This window comes from Ctenopharyngodon idella, chromosome 1 (assembly GCF_019924925.1).
Source record: "Ctenopharyngodon idella isolate HZGC_01 chromosome 1, HZGC01, whole genome shotgun sequence".
Lineage (NCBI taxonomy): Eukaryota > Metazoa > Chordata > Actinopteri > Cypriniformes > Xenocyprididae > Ctenopharyngodon > Ctenopharyngodon idella.
The window spans coordinates 40,569,385-40,576,963 of record NC_067220.1 but is presented as its reverse complement, the minus strand read 5'-3'; the positions used below and the strand labels follow the sequence as shown (position 1 = coordinate 40,576,963).

Sequence of the window (7,579 nt, the reverse complement as noted above, 5' to 3'; positions counted from 1 at the left end):
ATGTTATTCTAACGTTCCCCTGACGTTATTTTAACGTTCCTATAACATTATTCTAATGTTCCCCCAACGTTATTTTAACGTCCCTATAACGTTATTTTAACGTTCCTATAACGTTATTCTAACGTTCCCCTGACGTTATTTTAACGTTTCTATAATGATGTTCTAACATTCCCATAACGTTATTCTAACATCCCCATAACGTTATTCTAACGTTCCCCTGATGTTATTTTAATGTTCCTATAACGTTATTCTAATGTTCCTATAACGTTATTTTAACGTTCCCATAACATTATTCTAACATTCCCCTAACGTTATTTTAATGTTCCTATAACATTATTCTAACGTTCCCCTAACGTTATTTTATTAAGTTATTTTATCAAGTTATTTTAAATACATTTAACGAGTTCGTTTGCCCATATAATCTTAAAGGTATTAGGTTAGCTAGTTTGGCTTGCTGTCCACTGATGAGGGGCTCGATGAAGCAGCTTCAACTCGAGCTCTGATATACCCCCACAGTGAATAAATATAGGATATGATTGCATAGGGCAAGGTACCTGAGATGAAGGGGAGGTGGAGGGATGCTGGAACAGCTGAGACTGAAGAGAGGTAAGCAGCTGCTTATATACTCTGGCTGTTGATTGGAAGATTAGATGGGCTTTACATTTAGGAACTTCACTTAATTAAAATACTGCCCATCTCTGCCTCTTACTCTCTACTTCAATGCCCAACTCTCTGTAGGCTATGGCTAATGAACATGCTGCAAATCCCCTACATCCAGTCTCCATGGGGACACACCTTGCTCTCCATCCAGACTTGGATAGCTTCCTTTTAAAGGCCTCTTCCAAGTGATCTTCCCATGGGAATGTCAGCTCCAGCAGCACTGCTTTTTTAGTGGATTCTGACACAAGGATAATGTCTGATAGCAGGTTGATAACTGTAATATGGCTAGATCATGCCCACAGATCTTCTTTTGGCAGATGTTGGCTGCTCGCTAGCTCTGACAAAAGCAATTCACTGCTTGGAGGGTTGAGACTGCTTTGCCATCTCCACTCCTGCACTGATAGCCTCAGCGATAATCATTCCTCCATCAGTACCATTCTTCTCCAAATGCCTTTGGACAGCAGCTAAGGATATGCTCCAGGGTTCCACTCTTGGAGCAGTAGGCAAGCTGGCAACTCTGCTTTTCCCCATAGGTGCAGATTTTATGGGCTTTGCATAGTGTTAAATTTGTTAACAAAATCTATGAGAAAAAAAGTTTGTCGATGAGCTTTTTTTCCCATGACTAAAACAAGATGATGACAAGACAACAATAAAGTAATTTTACGATAACTGTGACTATATCAACGTGCAATGTTGTTGAATATACTACAATGTAGTTAAAAAACGAAAACTTAAAATCTCTATTTTTGTCGAAAAAAAGAGGAGACAAAATATTACAGACTGCTGTACAAGCCTCTATACAAGCGTTTTAATGTTTGCGGTTGCCAGATGTCAAGAGTTTAAATACCCTATTTATTTTTTTTTACCACTTTTTATAATGTAGACAAGACTGTTAATTTATGTGATAAATAGCCTATAATAAATCAGTAAACTAGGTGATGTAAAATAAACTATGCATATGAGTTGACATTCTATTGATGTGCTTATTGTTGAAAGTATAATAATTATGAATAAATGTAAAAATAAATTTCTCAGATGACAACAATCATCGCCATATAATTTTATATTTTTTATTATTATCGATTTAACTATTATGCAGCATGACGAAAAGTTTTTATTGACTAAAACTAGACTAAATTGCCCATCCATTGTTGACTAAAACAGGTGGGACAGAGAGCTCGCTGCCGTGCTTGGTTGAGGAAGGTTTGCCGCCATTCACCGGAGGCCAGACCTGCTATTATCCATCATGATGGGGAGGAGCAGGCAGAGCGAGAACGGAGAGAACGGAGAAAGATGAGGGTATGTGGCAAGCAGGGTTGGGCCGAGAGCTGTGGGAGCGGAGCGAGGCCGGTGGCATGAGTGCTAATGAGCATTACCTGTGCGCCACACCGGTCTCAAGTCTTACGGAGGAGCTTCGAAATCATATAAAGAAGAGTAACAACAGTGAAGGACGAGAGAGGACCAGGCCTTATATGCTTTCCAAATGTAATGCTTTATGAAAGCTTACTTACAGTACAGAAACTCTGACATAAAATTTCAGACATAAAAAGTCTAGTTGCATTTAAACATTGAACAGTATACAGTAAGAAGCTGTAGATACAGTAAGAATACATACAGTAAGTATTCTCTTCATGAGAGCAAAATATTCTGGACGATATATACTTAATAAATATTTTTATTTGATTAAAATAAAATATGACATATTGCAATTACAACTTACTAGACAAAGTGTAACCAGTATTCATCCTTAAAACAAATAAACAAACAGTTTTTACAATGTTTACATTTGAAAATATACATTAGGAAATACATGAGGAAAAAGATCGACTTCTCCCTCATAGAAAACAGCCTGCTGTTAAACGAATATCTGCAAATATATTCTTGAGAAAAAATGCATTATCAAGCTTATCTTTATATAGCCTTATTCCATTATTTGAGTGTGCTACAATGAAAAATACTATATTTCACATAATAAATACATTTGCTCTTTGTTTAATTTGTTACAGCATGTCTAGTTGTACTCTCATGTTTGGTTGATATATTATTAAGGGATCTATATGAAATGTCTTAATATCTTAGACATAATAATGAGGCATGTTGCTTGAAGCAGACTTGATTCAATTTTTAATCCGCTTGAAGTTGTAGTCACTGTTGGAGCGATAGTTGTAGTTGAAACTGAAATACAAGATATGCAAATTAGTTCGATCTCCATATAGATTAAATATCAGAGCTCAGCTTTTTTTTTTTTTTTTTTGCTTCATTCCAGTGAAAACGAGAAAAAAACAAGAACACATATAGATAAATCCTAAATTGTTAGAGAAAAAAAAAAAAGGTTTTGTGTTCCAAATTTCCATCTATGGAGTAATTGAGCTTACCTGAACCATTGACTGAAATTGACTGAGGAATTATGTTCAGTGGATTGACACCTCCTGTATTCACTGCTGTCAAGAGGGTGTTTGAAATCTCTTGAACAGATGGGACAGGTTGGTTAAGGCTGAAGAACATTTCTGTTGTTGTGATGATTGACCCAGCTCTGGAATATATAAATGTTGAAATTATTATGTTAGCTTAAGTTTATTGGATTCTCTCTCTCTCTCTCTCTTTTTTTTTTCACTCACAGAGAGAGACAGAGAGAGAGAGAGAGAGAGAGAGAGAGAGAGAGAGAGAGAGAGAGAGAGAGTACACATAAAATAAGCTGCATTCCAATATGCTGTATTTACCTGAATTCTATGACAGTCACTCTGAGGAAGTTTGCATATTTGGGTCTGTAAACTCCTTCAAGCTGGAACAGAAACAATTACTGACATCAATTACAATAGAGTATAGCAATATATGATTGTTGGTTACATAATTGTTGTCTCTTCTGTTAACTATGAGTTTAAATATCAAGAAAAGTATCATTAGTGTGTTCCAGTAAATTCAGTAAATAGATTTGAACTCACCTGATCAATAACAAGCTTAGACCTATTCTTGAACTCCACCGAGTTTTGATCGCTTAGTGCATCTATAAATGTATCAAAAGAACGAAACACCAGATCAGTTTTCACTTCAGGTATTTTTGCAGTAGTTGTGAAAGTTGTAGATGCAGTAGATGCTGTAGAAGCTGTAGATGCTGTAGAAGCTGTAGAAACTGTAGACTCTGTAGATGCTGTAGATGGTGTAGAAGCTGTAGTCTCTGTAGATGCAGTAGATGCTGTAGAAACTGAAGAAGCTGTAGATGCTGTAGAAACTGTAGATGCTGTAGAAGCTGTAGTCTCTGTAGATGCAGTAGATGCTGTAGAAACTGTAGAAGCTGTAGATGCAGTAGAAGCTGTAGAAACTGTAGACTCTGTAGATGCTGTAGAAGCTGTAGATGCTGTTGAAGCTGTAGACTCTGTAGAAGCTGTAGAAGGAATTGTTGTTGTAGCCAAAGATGTAAAAAAAAGATTATTAGTTGGAACTCCATATAGACAAAATATAGGGTATTAACCTTTATTTTTGCTTCATTCTAGTCAAAACAATAGAAGCACATTAAAAAAATAGGTTTTGTGTATCCTATATTTCAATAAAGTTATGGAAGACTATATACTTTTTAAAGATCTATTGAGTAATGCAGCTTACCTGAAATATTGATTGAAACTGTATTTGCAGTAGTTGTGGGCACTTCAGTGGTTGCTGCTGATATTGTGGATGCACTAACAGCTGTACTTTCAAATTCATTCAAAGAGAGTATAGTTGAAGTAAGTGTAGCAGCTGTTGATTGTGGTGCTGTAGAGGTAACTCCAGCACTAGTGGTGGATGCTCCAGGAAGAGTTGATGTGGCTGTCGAAGATTGTGTTGATATTGATATAAGTGTTGTGGATGTTTCACCTGTACCAAGAGTTGTACTTTCAGTGGTACTTGAAGAAGTTGTTGGCAGAGTAAACGTAGAAGCTGATGTTTGTGGTACTGTTGTGGCAACTGTTGCACTAGTGGTGGATGTTCCAATAAAAGATGATAGAACTGTGGAAGAATCTGTTGGTGTTGAAGTTGCTGTAGGTGTTGCAGAGGATTCAGCTGTTAGTTTGTTAGTTTGTGGTGCTGTTGTGGTTTCTCCTGCTGTAGTAGTGGATGTTCCAGCAGGAACTGTAGTGGTCACTGAGGACACTGTTGTTGTAGGTGTTGTGGAGGATTCAGCTGTTGTAACAGTAGTTTGTGGTGCTGTTGTGGTTTCTCCTGCTGCAGTGGAGGATGTTTCAGCAGGAACTGTAGTGGTCGCTGAGGACACTGATGTTGTTGTAGGTGTTGTGGAGGATTCAGCTGTTGTAACAGTAGTTTGTGGTGCTGTTGTGGTTTCTCCTGCTGCAGTAGTGGATGTTTCAGCAGGAACTGTAGTGGTCGCTGAGGACACTGATGTTGTTGTAGGTGTTGTGGAGGATCCAGCTGTTGTAACAGTAGTTTGTGGTGCTGTTGTGGTTTCTCCTGCTGTAGTGGTGGATGTTTCAGCAGGAACTGTAGTGGTCGCTGAGGACACTGATGTTGTTGTAGGTGTTGTGGAGGATTCAGCTGTTGTAACAGTAGTTTGTGGTGCTGTTGTGGTTTCTCCTGCTGTAGTGGTGGATGTTTCAGCGGGAACTGTAGTGGTCGCTGAGGACACTGATATTGTTGTAGGTGTTGTGGAGGATTCAGCTGTTGTAACAGTAGTTTGTGGTGCTGTTGTGGTTTCTCCTGCTGCAGTGGTGGATGTTTCAGCAGGAACTGTAGTGGTCGCTGAGGACACTGCTGTTGTTGTAGGTGTTGTGGAGGATCCAGCTGTTGTAACAGTAGTTTGTGGTGCTGTTGTGGTTTCTCCTGCTGTAGTGGTGGATGTTCCAGCGGGAACTGTAGTGGTCGCTGAGGACACTGATGTTGTTGTAGGTGTTGTGGAGGATTCAGCTGTTGTAACAGTAGTTTGTGGTGCTGTCGTGGTTTCTCCTGCTGCAGTGGTGGATGTTTCAGCAGGAACTGTAGTGGTCGCTGAGGACACTGATGTTGTTGTAGGTGTTGTGGAGGATTCAGCTGTTGTAACAGTAGTTTGTGGTGCTGTCGTGGTTTCTCCTGCTGTAGTGGTGGATGTTTCAGCAGGAACTGTAGTGGTCGCTGAGGACACTGATGTTGTTGTAGGTGTTGTGGAGGATTCAGCTGTTGTAACAGTATTTTGTGGTGCTGTCGTGGTTTCTCCTGCTGTAGTGGTGGATGTTTCAGCAGGAACTGTAGTGGTCGCTGAGGACACTGATGTTGTTGTAGAGGATCCAGCTGTTGTAACAGTAGTTTGTGGTGCTGTTGTGGTTTCTCCTGCTGCAGTGGTGGATGTTTCAGCAGGAACTGTAGTGGTCGCTGAGGACACTGATGTTGTTGTAGGTGTTGTGGAGGATTCAGCTGTTGTAACAGTATTTTGTGGTGCTGTCGTGGTTTCTCCTGCTGTAGTGGTGGATGTTTCAGCAGGAACTGTAGTTGTCGCTGAGGACACTGCTGTTGTTGTAGGTGTTGTGGAGGATTCAGCTGTTGTAACAGTAGTTTGTGGTGCCGTTGTGGTTTCTCCTGCTGCAGTGGTGGATGTTTCAGCAGGAACTGTAGTGGTCGCTGAGGACACTGATGTTGTTGTAGGTGTTGTGGAGGATTCAGCTGTTGTAACAGTATTTTGTGGTGCTGTCGTGGTTTCTCCTGCTGTAGTGGTGGATGTTTCAGCAGGAACTGTAGTTGTCGCTGAGGACACTGATGTTGTTGTAGAGGATCCAGCTGTTGTAACAGTAGTTTGTGGTGCTGTCGTGGTTTCTCCTGCTGTAGTGGTGGATGTTTCAGCAGGAACTGTAGTGGTTGCTGAGGACACTGCTGTTGTTGTAGGTGTTGTGGAGGATTCAGCTGTTGTAACAGTATTTTGTGGTGCTGTCGTGGTTTCTCCTGCTGTAGTGGTGGATGTTTCAGCAGGAACTGTAGTTGTCGCTGAGGACACTGATGTTGTTGTAGGTGTTGTGGAGGATTCAGCTGTTGTAACAGTAGTTTGTGGTGCCGTTGTGGTTTCTCCTGCTGCAGTGGTGGATGTTTCAGCAGGAACTGTAGTGGTCGCTGAGGACACTGATGTTGTTGTAGGTGTTGTGGAGGATTCAGCTGTTGTAACAGTATTTTGTGGTGCTGTCGTGGTTTCTCCTGCTGTAGTGGTGGATGTTTCAGCAGGAACTGTAGTTGTCGCTGAGGACACTGATGTTGTTGTAGGTGTTGTGGAGGATTCAGCTGTTGTAACAGTAGTTTGTGGTGCCGTTGTGGTTTCTCCTGCTGCAGTGGTGGATGTTTCAGCAGGAACTGTAGTGGTCGCTGAGGACACTGATGTTGTTGTAGGTGTTGTGGAGGATTCAGCTGTTGTAACAGTATTTTGTGGTGCTGTCGTGGTTTCTCCTGCTGTAGTGGTGGATGTTTCAGCAGGAACTGTAGTTGTCGCTGAGGACACTGATGTTGTTGTAGAGGATCCAGCTGTTGTAACAGTAGTTTGTGGTGCTGTCGTGGTTTCTCCTGCTGTAGTGGTGGATGTTTCAGCAGGAACTGTAGTGGTTGCTGAGGACACTGCTGTTGTTGTAGGTGTTGTGGAGGATTCAGCTGTTGTAACAGTATTTTGTGGTGCTGTCGTGGTTTCTCCTGCTGTAGTGGTGGATGTTTCAGCAGGAACTGTAGTTGTCGCTGAGGACACTGATGTTGTTGTAGAGGATTCAGCTGTTGTAACAGTAGTTTGTGGTGCTGTCGTGGTTTCTCCTGCTGTAGTGGTGGATGTTTCAGCAGGAACTGTAGTGGTTGCTGAGGACACTGCTGTTGTTGTAGGTGTTGTGGAGGATTCGGCTGTTGTAACAGTATTTTGTGGTGCTGTCGTGGTTTCTCCTGCTGTAGTGGTGGATGTTTCAGCAGGAACTGTAGTTGTCGCTGAGGACACTGA

General features: G+C 41.1%; 1 long non-coding RNA gene across 1 annotated transcript; it reads right to left on the bottom strand.

Moving 5' to 3' along the window:
• Positions 1-2,144: 2,144 nt before the first annotated feature.
• Positions 2,145-4,401, bottom strand: LOC127519098 (uncharacterized). Its single transcript, XR_007931722.1, has 5 exons — positions 4,261-4,401; positions 3,603-4,042; positions 3,381-3,442; positions 3,036-3,193; positions 2,145-2,835 (listed from the first exon to the last, which is right to left on the bottom strand). It is a non-coding gene; the product is annotated as an uncharacterized LOC127519098 (long non-coding RNA).
• Between the last annotated feature and the right edge of the window lie 3,178 nt (positions 4,402-7,579).